At 65.7% G+C, this 27,699-nt stretch overlaps 1 long non-coding RNA gene across 1 annotated transcript; it reads left to right on the plus strand.

Moving 5' to 3' along the window:
• Positions 1–42: 42 nt before the first annotated feature.
• LOC119618778 (uncharacterized) lies at positions 43–11,540 on the plus strand. The gene is made up of 3 exons (XR_012091607.1): positions 43–118; positions 11,186–11,254; positions 11,405–11,540. It is a non-coding gene; the product is annotated as an uncharacterized lncRNA (long non-coding RNA).
• The last annotated feature ends 16,159 nt before the right edge of the window (positions 11,541–27,699 follow it).

A 27,699-nucleotide genomic window follows, 5' to 3' on the forward strand; every position in this document is an offset into this window, starting at 1 on the left:
CGCCGACACCTGCTTTGGGCGCGACGAGTCCATTCTGCTCCTGTCAGAGATAACACCTCCAGCGCTCACCGGCTGTCCAGGGAACAAGGGCTGGCACTGGCTCGAGCCAGGCAGAGAGGTGGGCACGGTGGGCCAGGGCCCAGGGGAGGGCCAGTTGGAAGTGAGAACCCCCCTTCCTGCCTTCCATCAGGAGGCCCAGAGGGAGGGGCATGGGGTGGGAGCGCAGCAGGCTTGGGGGACCCAAAGGGTCCCTTCCTCTCCAGAACACAAGCCACCTTGGACACAACTGGCCCCTCCCTCATCCCCCAGTCAAACAAGGTGGCCAGAGAGGATGTGGGGGAAGGAGGTGGAGGCCTGGGCCAACTCCCCAGCCCCCCCAGCTCCTGCCTGACTCTTGGCCATTGTCATCTGCCCAGCCCTGGGAAGACAGGAGCATGAGCATCTTTTGATGGTACCATAAGTGTCCCCTGACAGTAGCCTGAGTTTCCCATGCTTTGAGATGGGGTGGTGGGGAGGGACTGACCTGTCCCTGGGTCCCCACAATCTCTGGGTCTTTGGACACAGTTGTGTGGTCAACCCACACCTCTGCATGGCATGGAGCTGGCTTTGGTCAATGTCCCTACCCCTGTGGTCCAGTCTGACAGCTGGCTGGTCACAGTCACCCCTGATCCCCCGCCTCGGAGGCTTGGGCTCCCCCAGTAAACTGGGCCACCATCACGCAGCCTGCAGGCCACTTTGCACACTCCCGGCCTCCACCGCTGCCAGGCACCACAAACACCCACTGAGCCCAGACCCTGCCAGGGGCCAGACCCAGGGCCCCTCCCAGGGACCCCTCCCAGGGCTGAGGACTATGTTTGCCCAGGGGCCATGTATTCATGGGTGTGCCCCATGCCCACAGACATGTGCACACGGGTGCCTGTGTGTCCGTGTGCCTGTGTGTCTGTGTGCACAGAAGGGCCAGGGCAGAGTCCCTGGTAGTGCCCTGCTGAGCAGGCTCCAGGTCCCCCTGCAAGTGGTCAGGTCAGAGAGGTTAGGGATCAGGACACATGTTGCTGGCACCAGGAAGCCGAGGCCCGTGCTCCCACTCCTCCCCATGCCTGCCCCGAGCCCCCTGTAGACTGCCAGTGGCTCCTCTCTGGGCCTCTGTGGGCTGAGCTGGGGCCTCTGCCTGCCAAGGCCCCCGTTCACCCCCCTTCAGAGTCTGGGGCCCCGAGCTGCGGTGCAGAACTGGAGGGCGGGGGCGGGGCTGCGCCACAAGCCAGACCCAGAGGCCCCAGCAAAACCGCGAGGCCCCAGCACCAGGCAGGCTGGGGTGGGGGAGGAGGGGTCCTGGCCCACACTTCCAGCCCCCTCAGGGTCCCCACACACCCAGCCTGGCCTCCAGACAGGCAACTGGACCCAGAGAGGGGTGGCCACTCGCAGGCCGCACACAGCACACCAGGCCAGCCAAGCAAAGTAGATGCTCCCGGCAGTGACGCGCCACCCGAGACAGAGAGCCCCTGCCCAGCACCCACCCACTGTCCTCATGGCCTTCGGGCACGCAGTCTGGCCAGGGACCCTCCCGGGACCCTCCAGTTTCTCCCTGATGAGTCCTGTGTGCTGTGCCACCACCCTATTGACACAGGTCGTCCTATCGCCATGGACCCCCTCATCACTATAGCTCCCCATCGCCATGGCCAAGCCTCAACCCTGAGCCCAAGTCTTTGATCAGGTCACAGCGCTCCAGAGTGACCTGAAGGCCCTGGGTGGGGAGAGATTTGCAAACCCACAGAGCCCCCAGGGACCTCACAGGGCTGCCCTGTGCAGTCTGAGGCTGGGCACCCCTGGTGGGCCTGAGACATCCTTGGTCCTGCTCCCCTGCCTCCTCTGCTACCCAGAGCTGCAGAGCCTGAAACCCTGGGCTGTAGAGACCTCAGCCCTCACCTGCCTTTTGCCTTTCAGGTCCCAATGTTAGGGTTAAGGTTGGGGTTAGGTTTCCTCTGAGTGAAAAGTCCAGGGGGCCCCCCTAGTGTCTGTGTCCCACAGGAGTCAAGCCCCAGGTGGATGCCAGAACATGCACCAGCATGGCCTTCGTCCCAGGCCACCAATGCCCACAACCACCACGTACGGAGGAGAGGAAGCCCTCAGAGAGCTGAGACAGTGGGCAGACTCCACCCCACCCTGAGCCCGTTGTCCACCTGGCCACGCTGCCCTCCGGGAAGCCATCCTCCCCCACCCCTGCCCGATGGTGGGTGTCCTGACTTCCGGGGTTGAGTCCTGCAGACCCCATAGGGCTTTGCCAGCCTTTCCCCCATCAGGTGCTTCTCCTGGGGGGTGGGCACAGAGTGGGGGAGTCTTTGGGGCTTTTTCCCAGGAATGGTCCCAAGTCACCCTCTCAGAGCCAGCTCCACCCCCACCAGCTCTGCACCCCCGGCACAGAGCCCAGAGGCCCACAGAGCTCATTAGCACAGCAGCGGCCCCGCCGAGCTCGCTTTAATTGGGGCCGGCGGGACGTGAGAACCCGGGGACCCCGTGCCCGGGCCGCAGGGGGAGGGGGCACCCGCCTGGGCTGCCCGCGGCGGCAGCCCGGATTAGCGCGAGGCTCAATGGGCCCAGCGAGCGGTAATTAAAGCTGCCCGCCCGGGCTGCCGCGGGGCCCAGGGAGGCTCTGGCGCCCGCCCCGTTCCACCCCAGAGCCCGCCCCGCCTGAACCTGCACAGTAGCGCCCCACGCCCATGAGTGCTGAAAGGCCACATCCCCCTCCTCACCAGCCCTCCTCCTTCCTGCCAGGGTGACCAAGGTAGTCGCTGCATGCTGGTGTCTGCCTCGGTTTCCCCTTGAGAAAGCTGAGCGAACATAGCCCTGCCACAAAGTGTCTTCGGGTGGTGGGAAAGGGTCGTGGGTGGATCCTGGTCTATTAGTGGGTGCAGGGGTGTGGCCAGCCACTGTGGAATCCTCCAGAACTCCTGCACGTCCGCCTTTGCATTGGGCTTCCTGGGAGCTGCCCATAGGCCTGGTCAGGTGCTAGAAACCAGGCCTGAGGGGTCCAGCCCAGACACTGAGTGGGGCAGCTGAGCCCTGCCTCGGGGGGCTGAAGGGCTGCAGGCCCCTGGGAACTGTGGTTCCTCCTCACTCCACATGACTTCCCTGCTGTCCCAGCCCTCACCTGGGACCTGGGCCTGGAGGTGGCTCAGGGATGAGACAAAGAGGCAGGCTGGCTGAAGCATGGGGCATGGCTTCCCCTTGGCCTGACACCCCTCCTGGAGCTGACTCCAGGACAGCAGTCCCAACTGACCCAGAAGCTGCCGAAAGTACCAGGGTTGAAGGTACAAGAGCAAAGACAGAGAACTGGCCCTGCTGCCTGGTCTCAGTGGGAAATGGAGGCCATGGGATCCCCATGGAGGAGTGCCCCCCCCCTTAGCCAGTTGCCCCCACATCAACCCTGTCATTACTTGATCAGGTTTCCCGCTGCAAACCCCAGGCTCCTGTGGTTTCTTCAGAGTCACAGGATCCGGCCAGGCCTGTCCTTGTCCCGGCCAGGAGGGTGGAAGCCATGGGGGACTCAGAGGACTCTGCCTTTCCAGAGGCAAGGGGGTCAGAGCTGGCCAAAAACTCCTCCAAACAGCAAAGATAGGGCTCCTGGGCTCAGGCTGATCACCCTGGGGCCTAGGACAGAGGACGCTGGCAGGCAGGACCCACAAAGCCTCTGCCCTGGGCATTGATAGGCTCCAGCGGGTGCCCCCTACAGCCAGGGCTTCCCCCTGAAGCCCCACAGGCCCCACACCTGCCTGAACTGGTCCTGAACTGTCTGGGCACAGGGTGGGAGACACAGGGCTGTGGGCATGCAGGGGGCAGAGGGGGCCCGCCGATACAGCCCTCAGGGGACTCACTGCAGCCCATCCACACGTGTGCTGGGGCAACAGCACCTGTAGGTGCCCACCTGGTGCCCACCTGCCTAGCCCTGCTGGCTTGCTTGGCCCCACGCTCCTCCCAGAACGCAACGCGTGTGGGTGCTAGGCCTGTGGGTGGGGGGCAGGGGACTGTCAATGTTTTACCACCAAACTTCAGAGGCCAGCGTGACTCTGGGTGGCAGCAGGAATAGGGCCCCCAGCCAGCCCCCAACAGGCCTGCCTGGGTCAGGTTTGGCCACATTTTTTCTCTTGGGAGAGGGCTTGCTCTTCCTCTGGTGAAGATGTTTACTCTCCTGAGGCCGGGGCGCCTGCTGGGGTGCCTGTGCCTGTGTGTGCCTGTGTGTGCCTGCGTGTGCATGTGTGCACGTGTCCCTGGGGCTGGGTTGCTGGAGGCGAGTCCTGGGCGGCAGCGAGGGTCGAGCTGTGGTTTGGGCCAGCATGAGCAGGAACAGAGGGAGGATTAGAGAGGGCAGCCTGGCCCAGGCCATCCCCTGCAGACCGCAGGGCCAGCCACGCGCCTGTGGTCCAGGCCAAGACCCTGGCCCTAGGCCCCTGCAGAGCTGGGCAGATGTGCAGAGCCCCTCGGCTCCTGGGCCGGCAATTATCCTAAATAGGCGGCCCTGGAGACGGCAGGGCCAGGTGAGAACCCGTGAGGACAGCCTTGGTGTTGGGGCTGAGGTCAAGTTCCCCCTCCACACCTGCTGTGGGGTGACCTTGGGCTGCCTCACTGCACCTCATTTTCCCACCTGTAAAATGAGGGTAGTAACAACACCTTCTTTTTGTAATGTAATCTGGGTCAGGTGTCCTGGGATAGGGCCGGACATTCAGACAGCGCTCCGCATATGTGAGCGGGCCCTGAGCTCTGTCTGGGGACAGCGACCTCTCCTGAGCAGCCTCCCCTCTGGCCCCAGGGCCCAGAAATCACTTTGAGAGAAAAGAGTGAGGCGGCGGGCCGGGGGGATGGGGTAGAGAAGGGGTGCCAACCTGCCTATGGAACCTTGGAGCCAGGGCTTCCAGGAGGACGGGAGGCCTGCAGGGACCCAGCGACCCAGGGCTGAGCTCAGGAAACTCCCGCAGGCTGCCGGGAGGAGGCGGTGCTGGGGTTTCGGAGAAGGGCTGGAAGCCGGCGCCTGGGGTAGGGGTGGAAGGTAGGGTGGGCTGGGGGGCGGTGGCCGTGACCTAGCGGGGGCGTCACCCCTTCCACCTGGAGAACACCCTTGGGTCTCTCCGAAGGGCACGAGGGTACGGGCCGCCCCAGCTCTGCACAAAGGGCAGCTCCGGGCCGCTGCGGGCGGAGCGGGGTCGAGAGCGGGCCGCGGGGCGCGGGGCGGGGGGCTCCGGCCGGCGCGGGCGTGGCGGGCGGAAGGGGCGCCCCGGGCGCCGCTCAAAGGCCGCTAATGTTCGCTAATCCCGGCCTTTCAGGCGGCCGCGGCCCGAGCTGTTGGCCCAACAACAGGCGGCTGAAAGGGGAGCGCGGGGTGCGGGGGGCCGCTGCCCCCGCCGGCCCCGCCCCCGACCCGGCGGCCTCGCGCCCGGGACCCCAGGCCTCGGCGCCCGGAGGGTCCGCGCGCGCCGCCCGGTGGGGACACCGAGGCCGGGAGCTGCCGGGCGGGCGGGGCAGAGGCGAGGGGGGAAGGGGGAAGAGGAGAGGAGGAGGTGGGAGGCAGGGGGAGGGGAGGGAGAGGGGCAGAGGAGGGGGTGGGGGAGGCAGGGGAGACCCGCCCCCTCCGGCTGCGCCGTGGTTCCCAGGACGGGAGGGGCGCGGGGGCCCCCTGGTCGCAGACGGGCCGGGCCCCTCTGGAGCGTGACCTCGGCTTTCAGCGCCGCCCCTGGCCCGGCCCCAGCGCCTCGTTAGGGATTTAATTAAGGAGCCACTGGGGATTTGCATAATCTCCGAGCCGCGCTAGGAGCCCCGGAGGCGGGCGAGCGGGCGGAGGGGGCGGCGGGGCGGCGGGGCGGGGCGCGCCTCTGGGCTCGGGTCTCCCAGTCGGAGCCGCCCGGGCCGGAGCAGGCGAGGGACCGCCGCGGGCAGGAAGCACCCTTTGCGCCACCGCCGGCCCTGGAATTCCCCGTCGGAGCCGGAGGGTCCCCTCCGCGGCCGACTGGCCTGGCGGACCCAGCTGGCCGGGACAGGGCTCCCCGGGGGGCCGCGCTCACCCCCCCATCCCCCCCCCCACCCCGGGCAAACAGCAAAGGCAAACATTCCAGCCGCGCCCGCCAGAGCCAGGAGGGTGAGGGCAGGCGGCCGACCCCTGCCAGTGGCAGGACATCCCCCTACAGCCCTGGCCTGAAGAGGGCACGAACCAGGCTCTGGCTGGAGCTTCTGTGCTGACCCCCGAAGAGGGGATGGCCGGAGACCCGTCTTCCTACCCTGGACTGGAGAGGAGGTGGGGGAGGGGCCTCGGGCGGCCTCCTCAAGGGCCCTGTGGCTGTGGCTGAGTGCATGTCACTAAGGCCCGAACTGGGTGGGTGAACCCTGCTTTCACACCCACATGCAGGGCCCCTGCCTCTACAGGCAGTCCAGATGGGAGACAAGATCCCAGGTCTAGGAGGGGCGCACGTCCCTGCCCCCTCCCCTCCTTCATCCACTGGCACCTCAGAGCTGGGAAGTCCAGGACAATGTGGCCTTGGGAGGGTGGCCGGTGCTCAGCCAGGAGGCGGTGCAGGCCTGGGCCATCCTCTGGGCCTCCGCCATGGCCCCAGCAACCCCCTCACGCCTGGCACTCGCCTGCCCTGCGGGCATTCCCACAGCCTTCAAAGGGCATGTGGGCCCCGAGAGGGGCAGGGCCTTTCATCTCCCGGGTGGCAGGCCTGGGGCTGAGTGATTCCAGGGGTACGGCCTCCCAGGCCCTGCCGCCTAATACCCTGGTGGGACCTGGCACCCCAGCCAGCCTGGGCTCTGCCCACCACATCAGGGAGGGGCCCCAGGTCAGGGCGGGAGGTTAGGAAGGTGTGAGCTTGCACCTAGGCCCAAGGCCATCTACAAAGGCCTGAAATTACACCCTTCTCACGTTTGACCCCAGCCCCAGCCCCCACAGGGACCTTGCTGTCTTGGGTGGCCTCCTGTCCCCTGTGCCCATGGAAGCCAGGGGATCCCCCACATCCTGCCCCACCCCACACCTGCAGTGGCTCCTGTGACCTCCAGGTCAGACCCAAAGCTCCCTGGTGCCCACTAGGCTGGAGCACTAGTGCCCTGTACTCCACACCCTCCTCCTTCCTCCCTCCTCCCCATTCTGTGCCTGCTCCTTTGCTGGAACGCAGGTGCCTTGCTCATCTTCACCCCTCTGAGCATCCCCCCAGGGCGCAGGTACGTGACACAACAGGGCCGAAGTGGAGCCCAGGGCTATGGTGGTGCAGGGCTGGCTCCTCTAGGGAGGCCTGGACAAAGGGGGGTCCACACGCAGGCCCGCCACGGGCTTTGCCTGCAGAACACCTGCACACTGCCATCTCCCAGAAGCAGAGGGCAGGGGACAAGCCTGAGCAGAGGGCAGGGGACGAGGCCACTCTGAGTCAGGGGAGCTTCCTCTGCCTGGGTCTTCAGGGGCGAATAGGAGCTTGCTAGGATGGAGGGGGAGGTAGAAGCACCCAGCAGACCCCAGGGATGCAGGGGTGGCAGTGTGAACTGGGCTGGGCAGGAGGCCTGGGCTTTGGGGACTCTGGATAGACCCTGGAGCTTTTCGTGGCCCAGGGACCCTGGGGACAAGAAACTGTCCCCGAACATTGAGTTCCAGTCCCTGGCAGGCCCCTCACTGCACCGGGCCTCAGTGCCACCCAGCTTTTTGTGCCCCATGGAGACTCCACTCGTCTGAGAGCTAGGGCTGGGGGACAAGAATGTCCTAGCTGCAAGCTGCACTGTGACCAGGGACAAGGCAGCCCCAGTGGGGAGAGGCAGGCAGAGGGGTCTCTGAGGAGAGGTGGGCTTCAGCGCCCAGAAACGCACAGTGTGAACCCAGCCCTGACCCCCCAGCCCCATTCTCAGCTGAGGGGTCTGGGTCCAAAGCCAGCCGCAGCTTCAAAGGAGAGGTCGGAAGATGCCCAGCCCCATAGCAGCCCCTGCCACCTGCCTCAGTACCTGGGTCCCAGGCCACCATGTCCTGCTGGCCCCTGCTCTGGTGCCAGGCACCCATCTTGACCGCACCCCTCACAGGGCTGGAGGTGGGGGCTCAGACCTGCCCCAAGGAGAGGAGGGAGGGGAGGATGGACACCTTACAGAGTGGGACCAGCCTCAGGCCACAGTCCCCACCATGGTCTGTGGTGCCAGGGAGGCTCTGAGGAGGCTGGGGGTTAGAGGACAGAGGGCTGTGCTCAGGGAGGCCCTGCAGGAGCAGGAATGGAGGGTGGGAGATCCCCTGAAGGGCAAGACCTGGGTGGGAGCAGGCTCAGGACGCCAGCCAGGCCCACACTTGGCCGCCAGGTCTCACTCACCTGGCCTTGGGGTCTACAGGGCCCTATCGCCTATGGCCACGAGAGGGACAGAAGTGAGCTGCCTGGTTTTCATTCAGTTTCACTTACATTGTCTAAACATTGGCTTGGTGTGGTGGCTCACACCTATAATCCCAGCACTTTGGGAGGCTGAGGCAGGCGGATCACCTGAAGTCAGGAGTTCAAGGCCAGCCTGACCAACATGGAGAAGCCCTGTCTCTACTAAAAATACAAAATTAGCTGGGCATGGTGGCGCATGCCTATAATCCCAGCTACTCTGGAGGCTGAGGCAGGAGAATCCCTTGAACCCGGGAGGCGGAGATTGCGGTGAGCTGAGATCGTACCATTGCACTGCAGCCTGGGCAACAAGAGCAAAACTCCATCTCAAAGAAAAAAAAAATTGTCTAAATATTGTCCAAGGCAGCTCCGGACCGGCACCCCTCCTTCTGACTCGCAGTTCCCTAGGGCTGCACGTGAGGGCTGGCCTGTGTGTGCAGCCCCAGAGCCGAATGCCTGCCCTGCTGAGCGGGGCCTGAGCCCAGCGGCGCAAGCCCTGGGCCTGGGTCTCACTTCTTTCTCCTCCTCTGCCCCCGGCCGTCCTGGCACCCAGCCCAGCCCCTGAAGGGACTACCGGGCATTTGACTATGGAAGTGGCTGGCCTGCACGCCTGCTCCAGGCCCCGACCTCCTGGATGAGCACAGGCCAGCTCCTGTTGTGGGGTCTGGGGGCAAGGGCGAGGCTTCCCAGAGGCCTCTGGGACCAGGGTCAGGGTGGGCCTGCGGGTCGGGGGTGCAGCACGGAGCCCCCGGCCCGGCCCCGCAGCCAGAGACAGCCACTCCTGAAGGGGCCTTTCTCTGAGTCGGGTGCGGCAGGAGCCCCCGCCTGCCCAGCCTCGCTGCCGGCGCCTCTCGGCTGGCGGCCACAGCCCTGATGTTGCTTTAATAAAACAAAGTTTTTCTTTCGTGCGCGGCCTCCAGTGGTGAAAGGGCCGATTTACTGAGCTGGAGCCCCCTCCCAGCGCCCCGCCCGCCCGCCCGCCCTGTGGTGGCGCTGGCCTGGCCGCGGGTAATTTATAGCCTCAACTTAGCACACTCGCCCGGGCCAGGGCGGCATGACTGGGGCCCTTTATCCCAGCCCCGGGGCCGGGGCGGCTCAAGGCTCCATTCACGGCCGCAGCATGCTCCCGCCCGGCCACGTTCCTCATGCAGGCATTTGGAAGCCCCGCGGCACCCGGTGGGTGAAGACAAGCTGTGCTGTTTGTGCCTTGGCTGCGGCCGCTCTCCCACACCCCCGTGGCCCGGCCCCTCCCGGCCCGGCCTCTGCTTTGACAGTGGCCCGGCCACCAGTCCACAGGTGAGGAGACAGACCGAGGCCACGGCAGAGGCGGTGGAGTTTTTCTCTCTGTTCAGGGGGACCCAGGTTTCCTCCAAGGACACGATGGCTTGAGTGGAGGCCCAGGAAACATGGTGCTGTCTGCGACTCCCAGGCCGAGGCGTGTGCACTTCAGGCCAGGCATCTCTGCCCTCTGAGTGGCAGCTTTCGTGCTCTTTGAGCGGCCAGTGCGTGTGGGACCCCCGTTAAGGCCACCCCCACCCCAGGACCGCCACCCAAGGGGGGATGGGGAAGGGGTGAGGTGTCCGAACCGGAGCCAGGCCTCCTGGGAGTGGGAGAGACCTCTGCTAGAGGATGGGGGTTGGGGGTCCTAGTGACCCACAGCTCGGGGGACCTGTACGGCGTGTGCTGTCAGGCTGTCACTTCTGGTGCAGGCCTCAGTGCCGGCATCCCTCAGAGGTCCACCAGGGCAGCCCCTGGCCCCACCCACCCTGCATGGGTTCTCGCAGGCTCACAGGCGCCCAGGCGGGCACACACGCAGCTGCCCGCACTCACACACACACCTCGCACCAGACACACGCAGCGCACTCAGTGTCTGTGCTGGGCAGGGTAACAGGCATCCTGACTGGACTTCGTGAACTCAGCACCCTGCCCCTCCCTGCCTCAGGGACTTACAGCTCTGTCTATCCTTCCAGCTGCCCAGGCCTAGCCTCTCCTGCTCCTGGTTGCCCATCCAGCTGCCAGGGCACCCTGCGAGACGAGGCCTTCTCCATACCCTCCTGGGCCATGGCAGGGGCTCCTCCCACCCCTCCTTGTGCTGCCCTGGCTCCCCTCCTGCCAGGTCTAGACCCCTGCAGGTCGCGATGGGCACACTGTCCTCTGTTCGGCACCCTCCTGTTTCCCTGGCTTGGGCTTCCAAGGGAAGAGGCAGCAGAACAGAGAAGGCCCGTCTTCTGCCCTCTGCCCTGGCTCATGGAAGGGGGGCCTCTCGTGTCCTGGAGTCTGCCCCTCTCCCACCCAGTACTGTGCCTGCTGGGGTCAGGGGGCGCAGGCAGAGGAAGCGGGTCCTCAACGGGAGCCTGGGACCTCGGGGGCAAGTGCAGGAGCCCTCTCTGGGCCTCCATCTCTTTGGCATGGACCTTGAGGGCTGCTGTGAGCTGTGCTGGGGTGAGGGCTGGCACTCCCCGAGTCTCCCCAGCATGGACAGGCTCAGCCTGCTTGCCTCCTGGAAGGGTCTGTTCACTTCCAGACCCTGGCCTTGGGTGCCATCTGTGGATGCCCCAAGGGCTCTGACTGCACCCTTCTACCGGCTCCCTGATTTCCCTACTGGGTCCCTGTACCTGTTCCTGATTCCTGCACTGGGTCCCTAGACGTCTAGCCCCTCCACAAACAAGGTTTAACGGACTCAGGGGCCTGCTGAGGTCCCACGCAAGTCTGAGGCCTTGAGGGAGGGTGAGGGGTGGAGGGTCAGGGGAGGCAGGGGTTCTCCCTCAGGGTTCCTTTCACTCAAGATGCCACACCCTTCGTCCTGTGCCACCCAGCTCCAGACCCGGGGTCGACCACTTATGCCAAGGAGCCTGAGACTCCAGCCCATGCCCAGCCAGTCAGAGGTGAGGAAATGGGAAGTGGGGCAGGGAGGCCTGCTGGGGACCTGGGCTGCCCCTGAGCATCAGGGAATGAGCAGGTGCCAGGGTCTGGAGGGTCTCCACTTCAGTTCTGTGGCCTCAAAGCTCCAAGCTCCCACCACCTCTGCATGGCAGGTCTCTGTGAGGGGCCGGGTGCAGAGCCCCACTGAGCGGGCACCCTGGGGCCCCCACGTGAAGGAGTGCAGGGTCCCACACGTCAGACAGCTGGTCAGGCCAGAGTTCGGCTCCTCCAAGGTCAGAAATCGGGAAAATTGAGCATGCAGAGGGAAGTGACAGTGGACGGGGTACACGGGGTGCACGGGGTGGACGGGGCAGATGGGGTGCATGGGGTGGATGGGGTGGGAGGGGCAGATGGGGTGGACGGGGTGGACGGGGTGGATGAGGTGGGAGGGGTGGACGGGGTGGGGGGGTGCACGGGGTGGGCAGTGGACGGGGTGGACGGAGTGGATGGGGTGGGAGGGGTGCACGGGGTGGGAGGGGTGCACGGGGTGGGGGGTGCATGGGGTGCACGGGGTGGGTGGGGTGGACGAGGTGCACGGGGTGCATGGGCAGTGTGTAGCCAGCACCCCGCCCAGCACCTCACAGAGGAATGGGCGACCGACTGGCTGCCCAGGTGGGGTGCCGGGGGCCCGGAACACCTTTGCTCGCATCTCTTTGGAGCAAGATTTTCACTTTGTTCCCAGTGTCTCCCAGGGTCAGTGACAGGGGATGGGGGGTGGGGAGGGGCAGCTGCATGGCGGGAGGGGGCCTGGCTGGAGGTCAGGTGGGCCCAGTGCAAGGGACCGACAGGGTTAACGTGCAGCCTCCGCTCCCACCATTATAGCTCGGTCATTAAAACTCCGTCTCCTGCCTGTGTCCTGGCCCTCCCGGGGCCTCCCGGGGCCTTTGTCTCACTTTCTAAGGCTCTGACAGGATCAGGGAGGGTGGGGGCCCCAGGAAGAGAGGGGGGCCTGCGGCATACAAAACCCCCGGCCCCTGGCCCCTGGCCTTGGCGCCTCCTCTGCCAGGATGCCAGCCTGGAGCCACTCCCAGGATGCCCTCCTTGGGGGCTGGCACGGGCCAGGTTGGGCGGGCATCCCCTGAGCCTAGCCCAGGACAGATCCACCCTGGCCGCACCCCACGGCCACCCCCGAGCTGTTCCCAGGCCCTGGGAGGGTGGAGAGCCCCCCACCCTCCTCGATTCCTCGTGCTCGGCTGCAGGCTGCTAGGAGCCGGGCGGGGGTGGGGGGCTTGTGGCCAGGCGGAGGATCCGGGCAGGGGGCGGGTGCCCAGGGACAAAGCCCGCCTGTGATTAAGTCATCTGCCCGATGCACCCAGCCCAGCCAACCGCAGGTGAGAGCCTGCCCGCACGCCTGGGCTACTGCCATCAGCCTGGCCCACGGGCCCTGCAGCGGGGTCAGTCTGCCCCACCATGGTCGGGGTATCTGCCTCCCTCAACCCTGCTGTGGCCTCTACTGCCCAGATGCCCACGATGTCCTCCCAGGGCCTGCCACCCTCTCACCCTGCCCAGGACGCTTTGCCTCAGTGTACCTGTCTGTTCTAGGGACCACTGGAGAAGCATCTGACTGTCCTCTCGCCTCCCCCAGGCCTGAGGCCGACACCTGCAGCCCCTCCTACCTGCTCCTACCCTGAGCTCCTGGAGCTGGAGGGCTCAGGAGAGCCAGCTGGGTGGGTACAGGGTCACCCTGCTTACGAGTGCGGGAAGTCCCTGTGCCCTGGCTGCCTTTCCTGCCATTCCTGATGCTTCCGGGGGCCTCCGCTGGGCTGGCTCTGCCTGCCCCACCTCCTGGGAGTTGAGGGCTCCCAGGTGTCCCCCACATCACTTGGAGGGAAGATTCCAGCTTGGTGGGGACCCTGGGGCCATCAGGATTGGGAGGCTGTCTGGGCACCTGAGGGACCTCAAGAAACTCATGCTCTCTCACAGACCCCTAACACCAGGCCCCGTGGGCTCTACCAGGCATTCGTGGGCTCCGACCCCAGTCACAGAAGGGCCTCCCAAACTTGGTGCCCTGGGGACCAAGCAGAGAGGCCTCCGTGGGCAGGGTCAGCTCCTGGCCCCTCTGTCAACTCGTCCCTAAAGTGGGGGCATGACCCCCTCCAGTGGGGAAGGCTGAGGTGCGGTGGGAGGCAGTGGCAGCTGGAGGCCCAGGCCTGGCCCGAATGGGTGACTGGTGGGATTACAGCCGTCGGGCTGCGGAGATGGGGTTTCAGGATGGGGCGGAAACTTCCTGAGATTTGTTGCTAATCAGGGCCCAGGGCAGCCACAGTTTATCTTTGCCTTGGTCACACGGTCACAGTCTATCTGGCCAGCATTCTGGGAACTGGGGAAGGGTAGGACGGCACCCTGGCGTGGAGCAGGGGCCCTGGAAACCCTGCCCAGAAGGGCCCGACTGGGCTGTTGAGAGCCTGGGCAGGCCCTTCCTTCTCAGGGAAAGGGCAGGGGGCTCTGTAGGCCCTGGGGGCCAGCCCGACGTCAGCTCTGGGGAGCCTGACTGGCGGTTGGAGACTGGCCTGACCCCCTCAGGGTCCTGAGTCCCTCTTCTCCCCAGTGAGCTGCCCTGTGACCTGGCGGACAGGCAGGCACCAATGAGACACACAGCGTGGGTGCCAGGGAGGGAGGGGCCTTCTCCCCACCCCCCATACCCAACTCTGTGCCTACCCAGAGGGAGGGGAATGGAGTGGTGGGCCCGGAACCTCACCAGGACCCCACTTCCCATCCCAGGAGCCTGCTGCTCCCCCACGCTTGCTGGGGATCCCGGGCAAGCTTCTTGGTTTAAACTTGTGTTTCTCCAGTTCTATCTCAGCTGGTTGGGGCTACACGGAGGCCAAAAAGGAGACTCTCCTCACCTGCCTCCACCTCACACCCCACCATGTATCCTGTGGCCCAGATCCCAGCAAAGGAGCGCACAGGGCTGGCGTGGGGTGGACGCTGCCAGTGGCTGCTGACCTCCCAGGCCACCTGGGCCTTCCTGGCCTGCGCAGTCTCCCAGAGCTGCTTCCGCTGGCCCAGGGCCTGGGAGTGCCCCACACTCGGGCAGGGCCCTGGCAGCCAAAGGGAGGGGCTTTCTGAGCCAGTGCCTTTGGGACCTGCAGGGAAGGGGCTGTTGTACTGAGGTCACACTTAGTCTCCCTTCGTGGTTTTGGACTCAGGGCTGAGGCGGCCTGAGCTATGCAGGATGGCTGGAGCTCTGTGGTGCTCACTGTGGCTAGATGCCGCTTGGTAGTGGCGGGCATCAGCGGGGCAGATGCTGGTGCCATGAAGATGTCAGCTCACCTCCATTCACCTGCCCAGGCCTGTCCAGGCTGGGCATCCCCAGAGCCCTAGGCGAGGCTGAGGCACCCGGGGCTGTGCCGCTCCCCTCCCCGCCCTGTTCCAGCTGGGGCCTGCCTTACACTCCCTGCCTCAGGGGTGGTTTCTGGCGGGGAACACAGTGTCCTCTGAGACCCGCCAGGCCCAACAGATGAGAGCGCTGTTCCTTCCCACAGCCCATGCCCAGTGGCCCCAAGTGGGCCCTTAGCTTCCTCTTCTGGCTCTCAGACCAGCGCAGCATGCGGCGGGTGCCCACGAGGTCCGACTGGGCTCCCTCAAGCCTTCTGCCCTCTTGCCCTGCTGCCCGCTATCCCCACTGGCTCTTTCCTGTCACCCTCCTGCCCCCCACACCACCCCCGATTTCATCAGAAGGCCCATCACCACCAGCTGCTGCCTGGCCTGTACTTCCTTCTCCTGGGGGCAGAGTGGGAGCTTGGTGAGAACGCAGCTGCGTCCCCAAATGCCTGGGACAATGAACGTGGTCAGTAAATGTTTATTGATGGACGGATGGACTGACAGACGGGAGGAGTGACAGAACGGGGCAGGGACTGTGGTGCGGGACTTGGGGCTGATGGGCAGGCAGGGAGCCTGAGGGGAGGGGCGCTCGGTCTGCCTGGGAGGGTGGGGGCATCGGTGGTGGGTGGGAGGAGTGCCGAGGTGACGAGGTGACGAGGCGGTGGCCGGAGGCCTGGAGGAGTCGAGAGGTCTGTGGATGGCTGCTTGGTGTCCTGAGGGTGGAATGTTTACGCTCCAGGCAGGAGAAGGGGGAGGGTTGGGGTCGGGGTGGGGATGAGGTGGGAGTGGAGACAGGTGGGGTTGGGGTGGGGGTTGGGTGGGGGACTGGGGGAATTATGGGGGCATGGAAAGGGTGGACATGTGGAGGCTGGAGGGAGATGGGTGGATGGGAAGTGGGTGGGCAGGCGGGAGGCGGGGGCATGGGGCTGGGAGTTGAAGTGGAAGTCAGCATCTCCCGGAATCCTGGGAGCTGGCACCTGGAAGGTGTGTGGGGTTTTCTGAGCGCCTTCTGTAAATGAAACCCCAAGGGCAGGCGGCCGGGTGTGGGATGGGGACCCATTGCATCATCGCCTGTGCTGCTGGCATTAGTGATTTTTGGGGCCTCAGGGGTGCACCCAGGGCCAGAGCCCAGCCTCCAGGGTCCTGGCACAGGCGGCATGCTGCCACCTCCCCCTGCCTAGAGCAGCGCTGGGGGCCGTGTCCGGTGGGACGGAGCTGGTCACCAGCCCTGGGGAGCACGGTGTGAATGAGCACCCACGCCTGCCTCCAGGGGCCCTGTGGGCACCCCCACCCCTCCTGCTGCAAAGCAGGCTGAGGCCCAAGGATGAGGTCATGTCTGCTGTGGGTGCCCCTGGGCCAGCGGCACGGAGCCCAGGGCATCGCAGGTCCTTGCCCCTGCCCACCTCCACTCGCTTGGGTCATCTTGGGGTCACCAGGCGGGCACCAAGAGGAAGGAGGATGGCATAGAGACACCACTGGCCCACCTGCCCCGCCCTCAGGGACCCCTCCTTGGACAGCCTGGCCAGGACCTGGGGTATCCCGGTGCTCCCACACTGGCCATGGGGGCCGGGCTTTCCCCAGGGCCAAGTTTGCCTCATCCCTTCAGTCCCTGTGGGGGCTTGCAAGGAGCAAGGCCAGGGCTGGGGTCACCTCTAGGTCTTTGGCTGCAGCAAGAGGTGGGGGTTTGTGGTGGATCATCACCCCCCAGAGCAGGGTCAGGAGAGAGAGAGAGCAGGGTCTCAGTGCCGGGTGAGCGTGGCTCCTGTCCCAGACACGCCATGCAGTCGCTAGGCCTCTGTTCTGCTGTGTGCCCATTTTACTGTGGGGGCACTGAGGCAGGCAGCGGGTGGGTTGGGGCTGCCTGGGGTGCAGACTCCAGAGCCCTGAGCCCACTGTTCTATCCCAGGTCAGGGCCAGAGCTCCCGCTCAGGCTGGCGCAGACGCAGGAAGGGAGTCTCGGCCCCTCTCAGCCTTTGCTGCGCCACCCGTGCTGGGTCCCACGCAGGGCGGGGGCCTGTGGTTGTCCTGCCTCCATAGGACTCGTGCTCAGTCATCAGCCCCTCCTGGGGTGGGGGTGCAGCTTTGCTGGGGAAGGGAAGGGTTCCGGGCAGACGCCAGGCCTGCCACCACCACAGGAAGAGCCGGGAAGGCCGAGTGGGCAAATCTTATTAGCCAGCAGACTTCCGAAGGCCCCACTGATGACCGCCCAGCGACCTTCCATCTCTCTGCCTGGCTGTGGGTGGGAGCCAGGGGCTGCCATTTCTGTGCCTGTATCACAGCCCCCAGGGGCCACGTCTTCCCTGAACAGGTCGGGGAAGGCCCCCACTGGGTCCTTGCCTGGCCCAGTTTTCACTCTGGCTGAGAAGGCTCTGGGGTTTCCCGGTCTGGATGGAGCTGAAGCATGGGTGTTGGGGGCCCAGTCCAGCTCTGGGGTTCCACTCAGCAGCCTGGGCCATTGTGGCCTCAGGGATGTGCCCCCCCACTTGCCTAGAGTGTGGCTAGAGCCGGCACTATGCCAGGGGCATGGCAGCTTGGCCCATCCATGGGCGTGGCATGGCCTGGGCCCCTCCCCTGCCCCTGGGGCCTGGGTGTGTGACCCAAGGTCCTGGCACCCTGGGCTGTAGCTGGCTGGCCCCTGTTTTAGGGCCTGGACGAGGCCACCCCCGAGATGTCCCAGCCTGGAAGGTCCTCCAGGTTGGGGCACTAGCCTCTCTGTTGGCGGTACCATCCCAATAAGCCAGCTCCTCCAAGCCTCAGTTTCCCCATCTGTAGATGGAAAGCATGACCAGTCACAGCCCCGGCTCAGCACTGACTGCGGTGAGCGCTGGGTGGGAGCCGCGTCCGGGGCCACTGTGGCTCGTGGGCTGTGGCCTGTGCTCCCTTCCTCCCCCAGCCCAGGCCCTGCGGGCAGCGAGGCCCTCAGCGGGGCCCCCATCTGGAAACGATTGTGCTCATGGCCCTCAAATATATAATTAAAATATATTGGGTTTTATGCTCCTTCCTCAGCTGGGGCAGAATCCAGGCCGGTTATGAAATCGGACTGTGCTGATTGGGCATGGGGGCCGCAGATTTGGAGGGCGTCCGACCCCCCCGGGCTGCCTTCGTGGCTTCCCTGAAAGCTGGTGGCACAGAGGCGGCGGTGGGGACGAGTGCCCGGGGGCTTTGCTGTGCCCACTGCCCCATGTCCTCCAGGGGTGTTGCTACATGGTGGGGGGCAAGGATTGGACCCCGAGCGGCCCAGGAGGAGGACTGTTCCCACGCCTGCCCCTGCCCGGTTCCTAGGACATGCCTGACTCGTGTGGACCGCCCTGCTCTGTGCCAACGTGGCCTCTACTTCTCCGTCCTCCAGGCCCCGCCTCCCCCAGGAAGCCTCCTTGGTGGTCGCCCCCCGTATGGCCCATCTGCGAACCATCTGACAGTCACCCTGGCCCCAGGGAGTGTGAGGGCCCAGGGTGGGTTTGGAGTTCAAGGGGACCCTGGAGGGCTACCTCACGCCGTGGCTGGCTCCTGCCCGGCCCCCGCCCCAGCCTAAGTGCCTCTGCTGAGCCTCAGGCTTCAGTGGCTGAAGAAAACCACACCTCAGCCTCGGGAACTGGTGGCTGCTCTCCGGGCAGCCCTCTGACAGGTGTGGGGCAGGTGCTCGGTCCGGGACAGGGCCGGGCCATAGGTGGAACAGCCAGCGGCAGCTATCTCTCCCATCTGTGCCCCGCCTGGCCGTCTGCTGCCTGGAGGCTGCCCACACCTGCTGTGAGGCCTCTCAGCCTGAACACCTCCTCCAGGGAGCCCTCCACCCCTGCCTTAGCCTTCAGTGTCCATCCCTCATCCTGTCCTAAAAGCTCAGGTTCCAAGTCATGTCCCCGTCCCTGGCCCCAGGCAGCAGCCACCTTCCCAGCCCCAGCACAGGGCTGTCTGTAGGCCTCTCCCCGTTCTGGGGCATGGAGCCCAGGAGAGCCTTGCTCAGAGCAGCTCCCTTGTGCCTGAGCCTAAGGTCTCCCCATCACAACCCCTGTCTCCCTTCAGGCCTCAGGACCTCAAGCAGCCCCAGTGAAGACACACGGCCCAGCTCCATGGCCCGAGGAGATGGCAGCTTTTGCTGTGAGCCTGGCTGGGTGCTGGGTGCGAGGCTCAGGGCTCCCCCAGCCCTCCTTCCCAGGAACCTGGCTCTGGCTCGGGGACCTTCAGCACATGCCCCAGGATGGGCAGCTTTCCTCTCCCCGGCTGCCTGTCCCACCTCAGGACTGGTGACAGATCCTCACTGGCTGTCCCCTCCCACCTGCCGGCAGCAGTGCCTGAAGTCCAGAGGACTCCAGGTGCCAGGCTCCCTCCGGGGAGGAGCACGGGGCCGGGCAGTCGTCTGCCGGGGAGGAGCAGCCTGGCTGCTAGGACACGTAACTCCCCGTGGTGTCAGGCTGAGGGCAGCATGCCTGACCTGGCAGTGGCCCCGGTGACGGCTTGGTGTGGCCACGGCTGGGCGCAGCCCAGTCTTATCTGTGGAGGTTCAGAGACCAGTGGCCACTTCCCGGGGCTCTGGTGGTGGCGGCTTCCACTATGCTTTCCCCAAGCCAGTCTGGTGCCCACACCCCGGGCCGGGGTCCCCAGCCCCCTGGCATGATCCACAGCACAGGCCCCAAAGGCCACTGTCCAAGGCCACCCCCGGGTGCCCCTCGCCCCACACCTGGGCCCCTCCCGGGCTGGAGACTCGCTGCTTCTGACTCGGGTTCCAGAGCAGGGCACCCACCTGGGGCCCAGTGCCCAAGGGCTGCTGCCCACATGCTGAGCCCCTGACCCTGGAGTTTCAGGTCTCAACTGGAAAGTGGGGAGGGTGCCTGTCTCAGGCTTCCAGAGATCCCCGGGAGGGCGCCCTCCTCCACGTGGGCCTGGGAGCAGGAAGTGCTCGAAGGGGCTCCCACGTGGGGCCAGCACTGCCTCATGGGTTTTTCCAGGGAGGGGCTCCTGGGATCTGAGGTCCTCTGAGACCCCCCACCCCCAGCCCCCAGCAGGTAGGGACCCTGCCATGCTTCCCTGTGAGGTCTCCACAGGAGTGGGTGCAGGTCCTGTGCCTCTGCTGGAGGTAGGGCTAGGGCCTCCTGCACCCCCAGGTCACAGGTCTATGGCTGTCACCATCGGGTGGTGGCTGGCCTGGAGAGTGTCTCCTCTCGCAGGTGGAGTCAGGGGCCTGGGTTTCAGGTTTGGGGCTTGGGGACTTCAGTGGCAAGACAGGCCAGGACCTGGCCATGGACAAGGGGACAGCAGGAGAGAAGGGGGTGCCGCCCCCAGCTGGGGCTCCAGAGCCCTCCACCTGGTTCTCATCTCCTCTGCCTCCTCCCCTTTGCCAAGAGGCCTCACCACCAGCACCCCAAGTCCCCACAGGCTGGTGCCCTGTGAGGCCCCGGGCACTTCCTCCAGGAAGCCTTCTCCCACCACTGCAGCTCAGCCACACCCAGCAGCCCCCAGCCAGAGGAGGGGCACCTGGGGCCAGACAAGCCTGGGCTCGGGGCAGAGGTGCCTTCCTGCTTTCTGGGCGTGTGGGGAGGGGGTTCCCAGAAATGCCGAGGAGGCCTGGCTGGCAGCCCGAGGGGAGAGCCTCTGGTGCTTCCTGCTTGGCTAGGAGGCAGGCCTCTGCAGCCTGAGCTCAGAGAAGTGGGAGAAGCCGGTCAACAACGACAAAAACCATCACCGCCCTCCCTCCTCTTCCCAGGCCTGTGTGGAGGAGGGCGCCCTCCCCGGGATCTCTAGAGGCCGGACCCCTGGCTGGTGGGCAGGGCAGGCGTCCTGTGTTGCCCCTGAGCCTGTGCCTGCACCGTGCCCATCCGGCTGCCCGGCAGGACCCTACCCGCTGTTCTGGGCTCCCGAATCAGAGCCCCTCTGGGCAGAGGGGGGTCACATTCCCCAGCTGAGTGGATCACCTGGGGCAGGGTGGAGAGGCATGTCACCTGGGGGTGGGGGTCTGCCTTGCCCTACCCTGCCCAAGAGGGTGAAATGAGCTCATGTTCCTGGCAGAGCAGCCAGCACCTGGCGCAGAGGGAAATGAGCTGTGCCGTGGGCACGCTGGGGCCGGGGAGATCCAGCCTGAATCCGCCCAGCTTGAGCTGCCCTCCGGCCAGGTGTGGCCTCCCAGGGGAACGCTGTGGACCCTCTCGACAGCTGAGAGGTGAGGCAGATAGGGCACTGACCAGGATTCCCAGCCTCCTCTAGGAGAGTGCCCAGTCTGGCTATGCTCCCTCCCACGCTGGGGCCCAGCTCAGGAGCCCCCACCTCAAGGAAGCCCCTCAATGCTGAGGGCCCGCCTCTGTCCCCACCCATGCTGGGCTGTCCAGAGTGCTGACCACACAGAGGCGGGTGAGCAGCATGGCCTTGTCCCGGGGCCCGCACCTTATTGCCAGCACTGGGGGTAACGAAGGCCCCTGAGCTCTGCGGGTGTGGACCTCAAGGAGGCTCAGCTCCTCCAGGTCACAGGTTCAGGGTGGGGAGGGGACGCTCGCCTGGGAGCAGCTCCCTGCTTGGCCGGTGCACAGGCAGGAGCCTCTAGGCCTGGGTAGCCAGTGAGCCTGGCAGGGTGGTGGGGACACAGATGGGCATCCCCAGCAGGATGGTGCGGGTGGAGGGAGGAGCGCCCGGCAGGTCCCTGCTGTCTGGGTCTGCTCTCTGGTGGCTGTGGTTGAGCGCCTGTGGGCTGTTGGCGTGGCACTGGGCTGCTTGGCCATGTGTTTCTGATTCCTCGAGGCCTCCCCAGTGCGGTGTGTGTGCGAGGCATCCCCACCCTGGGCCCACTGTGTCCCGGGCTGCCTGGCCTGGTGCAGGACCACCCACCAGGCGGCCCTTGTCCATCTGGGGTGGGGGCTGTGGGTGGACCCTGAGGGTAAAGAGACCGCCTTCCTGGTCCAGAAGAGCCCCAGGGTTGCTGGGCCTGGTACAGAGAGGGCATGGGGCTGCCCGTGGTCCTAGAGGGGGCACAGAGCCAGGCCAAGCCCAACCACTGGCCTCGAAGAGTGGACACAGCTCCCATCTGCTCCCTGTGAGCTGGGCCAGTTCTGATGCAGCCCCCACACCTATGGGAAGGTAGGACCGTGCAGGCCAGCTCCACCCCGCCGAGCGCTCCTGCTGCTCTGGCCTTGAGCTTGTCAGGGGCCCTGGCGGAGACAGAGGTGGGTGAGCCCCCATCATGGGGTGGGGGCAGAGGACCCTGATGGGAGCAGCAGGACCCCTCTGAGGGGCTACTGGAACCCACCCAAGATGCTCACTCCCTCTCCTCCTCACCCTCCAGCCCCCTACGGCCTTGTCACCAGCCAGCGTGTTTCACGGGATTGGGTGTGTGTGCCTGCACCTGTGTGTTTACTGATTGCTTCATACTGCTGCTCCCCACCCTGTCCCCAGCCAGGAGATTCTCACCACAGGCCTGTTGTGGCTGTTCTGTCCCTGCCATGCCCAGGGCCTGGAACAGTGCAGGGAACAGAGACGGTGCTCAGTACACATTTGACATGTGAACGAATGAGTGTGTGTGGAGAAACCTTCGAATTTCAAGGTGGTTCTACCTCCACCTTGATCGATGGAGACACTGGGCTTCAGGGTGGGCACAGGGGTGTTGGGGTGAGGGTATACCCAGGGCCAACTGTATGGCCCCTTCCCCACTCCAGCCAGGACTGCCTGGCACCAAGCGGGGCTTCTGCTATCAGGATGCTCTAGGAGGGGTGTGGCCTCAGCCACCGGGCATGCAGGGTGCAAGGGTGGGTCACCACGTGCCCTGGGCAGAAGCCCTGGGCCTTCACACTCCCCTTTGCCGCTGGGCCCTGTGGGACGCTGGCAGCTTGGCCTCCCCAGCACTGCCCTGGACCCACTCCGTCAGGCTGGGAAGGAACTCCCTCTGGGAACCTCTAGGGCTCACAGCAGCCCCGGCTCTGCCCATACCCCTGCACACCTGCAGATGCCCCCTTGGGATGGTGCCCACACGGTGGCTCTGCCAGAGCAGCCTTCCACATCCCCAGTCCCTAAGTGTGGACAGACATGGGGCCTTTGGACACCAAGTGGCCAGGCCACCACTTATCAGCAGAGGCAGCCCCTGGCCCACACAGGAACCCTTTCTTTGAGGGTCCAGAGGCCCGGGGACTGAGTGTCTCACTCACAAACAGCCCTCCTCTGCCCACTGTCCCTTGGAAGCAAACATGAGTGCACCCCCCCGCCCCCTCCTGTCTCTCTGCAGGGTGGGCTCCAGAGCTCCTGTGAGCTCAGCCAGGTGGGGCCGTCCGTGTCAGTGGGGTATGGGGAGATGGGGGCGAATAGACATCGAGGGACACAGGGGACACAGGGCAGGGGCCCCACCACCCCCGATGCCTGCAGGGGCTCTAAGCCCTCACCTCATCCCTGCTGGCCTGGAGGGAGGGGCCTGAGTGGAAGGGGGTGGGGACCGTGGGGCAGGGACCGTGGGGCAGAGGCTCCTGGAGCCTGGACAGTTGTTCCTTCATTCATTTGACACACCTGCAAACCACGTAGCCTCAGCCTGGTATTTGGAACCTGGCTGGGGCAGGGGCGTTGGAGGGGCTGTTTTCTGGAGTCTGGTCCATGCCTGCAGAATTGCAGAGTCGGGCCCAGTGAGTACCGCTGGTGGTTCAGGCTGTAGAGGTGCCGTATCCCCAGCCACCCAGTCACCAGCTGTGTTCCCAGAACCCAGCTGGGCAGGGTTGGGTGGGGAGGGAGGGGTTGGGCCTTGCCAAGGCCCCCCTGTCCTGCAGTCCCCCTATCAGGCTAGGCCAGACCCTCAGCTAGCAAGGCTGCCTGGTGTGCTGCCTCCAGCCCTGCATGGCCTGAAACCTCCCTGTCCCCAGCCCTGCCCTCCACAAACCTCCAGGGGTCTGATGAGTGTGCAGGGTCCAGGAAACAGAGGGGAGGCAAAGTCACAGTGGGGGACTGGTGGGGAGGGGGCTAGTGAGGAGGGGGTGCAGTGGGGAAGGGGAAGATGGGGAGGGGCCATGCTGAGGAGGCAGGTGGGGAGGGGACAGGTAGGGAGGGGGCAGGTGGGGAGGGGGTGTGGTGGGGAGGGGGCACATTGGGTGGGGAGGGGGTGTGTTCAGGAGGGGGTGCAGTGGGGAGGGGGCACATTGGGTGGGGAGGGGTGCGGTGGGGAGGGGGTAGAGGCAGGTGGGGAGGGGGGTGTTGGGGAGGGGGCACATTGGGTTGGGAAGGGGTGTGGTGGGGAGGGGGTGCAGTGGGGAGGGGACCTGTTGGGGAGGGGACATGGTGGGAAGGGGGTGCAGTGGGGAGGGGCACGTTGGGTGGGGAGGGGGCGTGGTGGGGAGGGGGCACGTTGGGTGGGGAGGGAGTGTGGTGGGGAGGGGGCACGTTGGGTTGGGAGGGGGCAAGTGGGGAGGGGGCACGGGTGGGGAGGGAGTGTGGTGGGGAGGCGGCACGTTGGGTGGGGAGGGGGCGTGGTGGGGAGGGAGCAGGTAAGGAGGGGGTGTAGTGGGGAGGGGGCATGTTGGGTTGGGAGGGAGCGTGGTGGGGAGGGGGCACGTTGGGTGGGGAGGGGGCAGGTGGGGAGGGGGCACGTTGGGTTGGGAGGGAGTGTAGCCGGGAGGAGGCGCTGTGGGGAGGGGCAGGTGGGGAGGCCCTGTGGGGAGGCCTGGTGCGGGCCCAGGTGGCTCCTCGTCCCCCGACGGTGGGGGCCCCTCCCGGCGGCCTGTCAGGAGTGCGGTCAGGCCGGGTCTGCAGAAGGGACTCCGGTGGCCCAATGGCGCCCCCTGCAGGCTACTGGCGTTCAAAGGCTCAGGCAGAAGCCCCGGGAGTTCGGTGTCCCCGCAGCTCGCAGCTCCGGGCAGCCAGGGCGTACACGTTCCACCCCTCCAACCCATGACACAGGCGGCACGCGCACCTGCCACCTGAGCACACCCCAAGGAAGGCCTGGGCTCGGGCAGAAGCCCCTCCTTGGACCTCGTCCAGCCCTAGCCCTGTGGGGACAGGGCTTTTCCCCAACGTGCTCCAGCTTCCTGGGCGGCTGCTGGCCGGATCCTGCCCCTCACAGAGCTCCATGAGAGAGACAAGAGGTGTGTGCTCGGCCCACCAGGGCAGTCCGGCGCGGGGCTTAGTCCCCAGGCTCCAGGGGTCCTTCCTGGAAGGTGGAGTGATGGGCTGGAGGAGGGACCTCCGGCACCCGCGTGGACTTGCAGGGACCCTCACTGGCATGGACCTTGGGGGACCAAAAGGGGTCTGGGGTTCAGCCTGGGCTGGGGACAGCCCCTGAGTCCATGGGAGGGTGACCTGGGTCTGCCTGTGGGCCGGGTGAACTCTCTCAGGGCTCAGGTTGGCTAGGGCAGGGTGGGGGCTGCAGAGGGGTTGCCTGGCAGGGAACGCCCGGGCTGTGGTCAGCTCGTCCTGGCCTGTCTCCCTTCCCCCCACCTCCTCTTCCATCCGGCCCTGTGGCTGGTGGCCCCTGGAGAGAGCATGGGGGCATGGGAGTGAGCTTGGAGGGGCAGCCCCACCGACCCTGTTGAAAAGGTCTTGACCAGCCCAGGGAGGCAGCTGCAGGTTCCACTCCTGGGTGGCCTTAGAGGAGTGGGGGTGCCCCGCAGACCTGGCTTCCCCACGTGGGGCTGAACCCTGCACTGCCCTCGGGACTCGGATATTGGCTGCAGGGGGAGCTGGGCAGCGGGTGGGCATCAGGCTGGACAGCTCCTCGGATGGTGGGTCTCATCCTGCCTGGGACCAGATGGCTTTCACCACAGACACGTGTTTCTCCGGGTTCTGGAGGCGCCAAGTCTGCAATCAGGGTGCTGGCGGGTCAGTTCCTCCAAAGTGTTCTCCCAGCCTGCTGCCTTTCCACAAGGACACTAATCCCAGCAGACCAGGGCCTCACCCTCACGGCTTCGTCTAACCCTCACCTCTCCCTCCAATGGGGCATGTTGGGGGGTGTTTCTGAGCCCTGCCCTGAGCTGTGGGAAGGGCAGAGCCCAGCGCTGCCTCCATGACTGTGCATGAGGACTCCCACGGAGGTGGCTCCTAGGACAGCTCCTGTTTCCTTGAGCCCCCCGTCCTGGCGGGAGGCCCACAAGGCGACTAAGTGGATGTGCAGGGGGTCTGGGGCTGCGGAAGTCCGGGCCACGGCTGCGTGCCCAGCTCAGGTCATGTTTACCAGGCAGGCCAGTGCCAGGGCCCCCGCCCGGCCTCGCAGCCCTGAGTTAACTCAGGCTCCAGGATAAACACCCATTCAGCCACACAAGGCCCCTTTGTCCTGGGAGAGAGGCTCCCAGCCCAGGATGCTGCCTGGTGGCCGGTGTCCTCGGCGCGGCCCCAGGCCCGGCCGGGTGCCCTGACACGTCCAGCCGCCCTGCATGGCCTTCTCCGGGCAGGCTCCCGGCTTGGCTCAGAGAGGCCCCAGCGGGGGACAGGGCCCTGGGCAGCTGTTGGAGGAGCCAGAAGGCCAGACTGGCAGGGCTGAGTGAGGAGGAGGACCTGGCAGCCGCCTTGTGTCCTGAGATCTCGTGAGAGCAGCTGACCCTGCAGAGAGAGGTGGGAGTCCTGCAGCCGGACATGCCTGTGGGCAGCGGGGAGGCCGAGGCGGGCCGTGCTGCCCATGGGGCAGCTGGTGAGCTCTGGAGGCTCCAGGGCCCTTCTCCTCCCCCATATTCTCAACCCCAAGCAGGAGAGGGGGCCCCACACCCTGTGCTTGGCCCGCCTCCCCCAGCCAATGACCACTGGTCTGTGGGCCTCAGTTTCTTGTCTGTGAAGTGGGTCATGGCAGGCTCTCAGAGGCCCCTCAGCCAGGGACTGTACCCTATTATTACCCAGGCTCAGGGCTGAGATGGGGGTTGCTGCCCAGGGGAGGGAGGGGTGAGATGGTCCTGGGAGGCCAGTCGGGAGGTGCTGCAGGAGCACAGGTGGGCTGAGGAGGGCAAGGGGAGTGGCCCCCAGCCCCCTCCACCCCGTCGAGGCTGGCCCAGTCCCTGCCCCAGCCATGACTGGTCATGGCCCGCTGTGGCCGTCCATCCCTGGGACAGGCTCCCTCCTCCAAATGTACTAAGAACAAACACGCCCTCCTGCCCTTGGGGACACCCCACTGGCCACCCAGGCTGAAGTCCCCACCGGCTCCTCAGCCTCCCTGGCGGTTCATGCAGCTTCTTGGCACCCCAGCCCCACCCCTTCAGGGTGTCACCCACCTGGTCCGGTCCCTGTGTGGCCCACAGCGGCAGTGACCCCTGGCGGCAGCTGGCGGTGGTGTTGCACCCACCTGAGGGCCAGTACTGGGGTGCTGCTCACCAGGGTAAGGCGCAGACTTGCAGAGCCTTGGAAGCAGGTGCTGGGACTGCAACCCCCAGGCTCAGACACTACTGGGGCCAGATGACTGCGGCCAGATCTGTCATCCGGGTCCCTCCCTATGTGGGGAGCCCCACTCTCCACTGATGGAAGAAAACGGCTCTTCTGGACGGCGTGATCTGCGCACAGCAGCAGTGACCCCCAGGAACAGGTTACAGCATCAACCCTTGGTCCTGCCCAGCCCCTCAGGAGACCCTGGCCCTCTGGCTGGTGCTGGGGTCCTAGGTACCATGGTTGAACCCAGCGACCAGCATCTCTCAACTTGGTGCCCACGGCTCCTGGGATGCCCCAGCTGGGCCGAGTCTCTGCCTGTCCAGAAGGGCTCCTGGAACTGCCCTGGGTTCCAGTGCGCCTGTCCAAGTTTGAGATCCGCAGGACGGGACTGTGGGGTTAGGGTTGGGAAGGAAGCCCTGCCATGTGGAGACAGAACTTCCTCAGGGAAACCTGTTTTACTCTGAAGCCTCCATGCCCCTGAGGATGATGGGGGCTGAGCAGCTGCACCTGCAGGGGCCTCCCTCCACACCCACACCTTGGTGAGCGCTCAATTAGCTGAGGCTGCAGGCTCGCCAGGTCAGCACCAGAATCAGAGCCACCAGCACGCACGCCTGGCTGTTCATGGTTTTTGTTTTATATGAAAACTTCCTCATCTCTACTAAAAATACAAAAATTAGCCAGGCATGGTGGTGGGTGCACGTAGTCCCAGCTACTTGGGAGGCTGAAGAATGGCGTGAACCCGGGAGGTGGAGCTTGCAGTGAACTGAAATCGTGCCACTGCACTCCAGCC

Source organism: Chlorocebus sabaeus, chromosome 27, assembly GCF_047675955.1.
Source record: "Chlorocebus sabaeus isolate Y175 chromosome 27, mChlSab1.0.hap1, whole genome shotgun sequence".
Taxonomy (NCBI): Eukaryota; Metazoa; Chordata; class Mammalia; order Primates; family Cercopithecidae; genus Chlorocebus; species Chlorocebus sabaeus.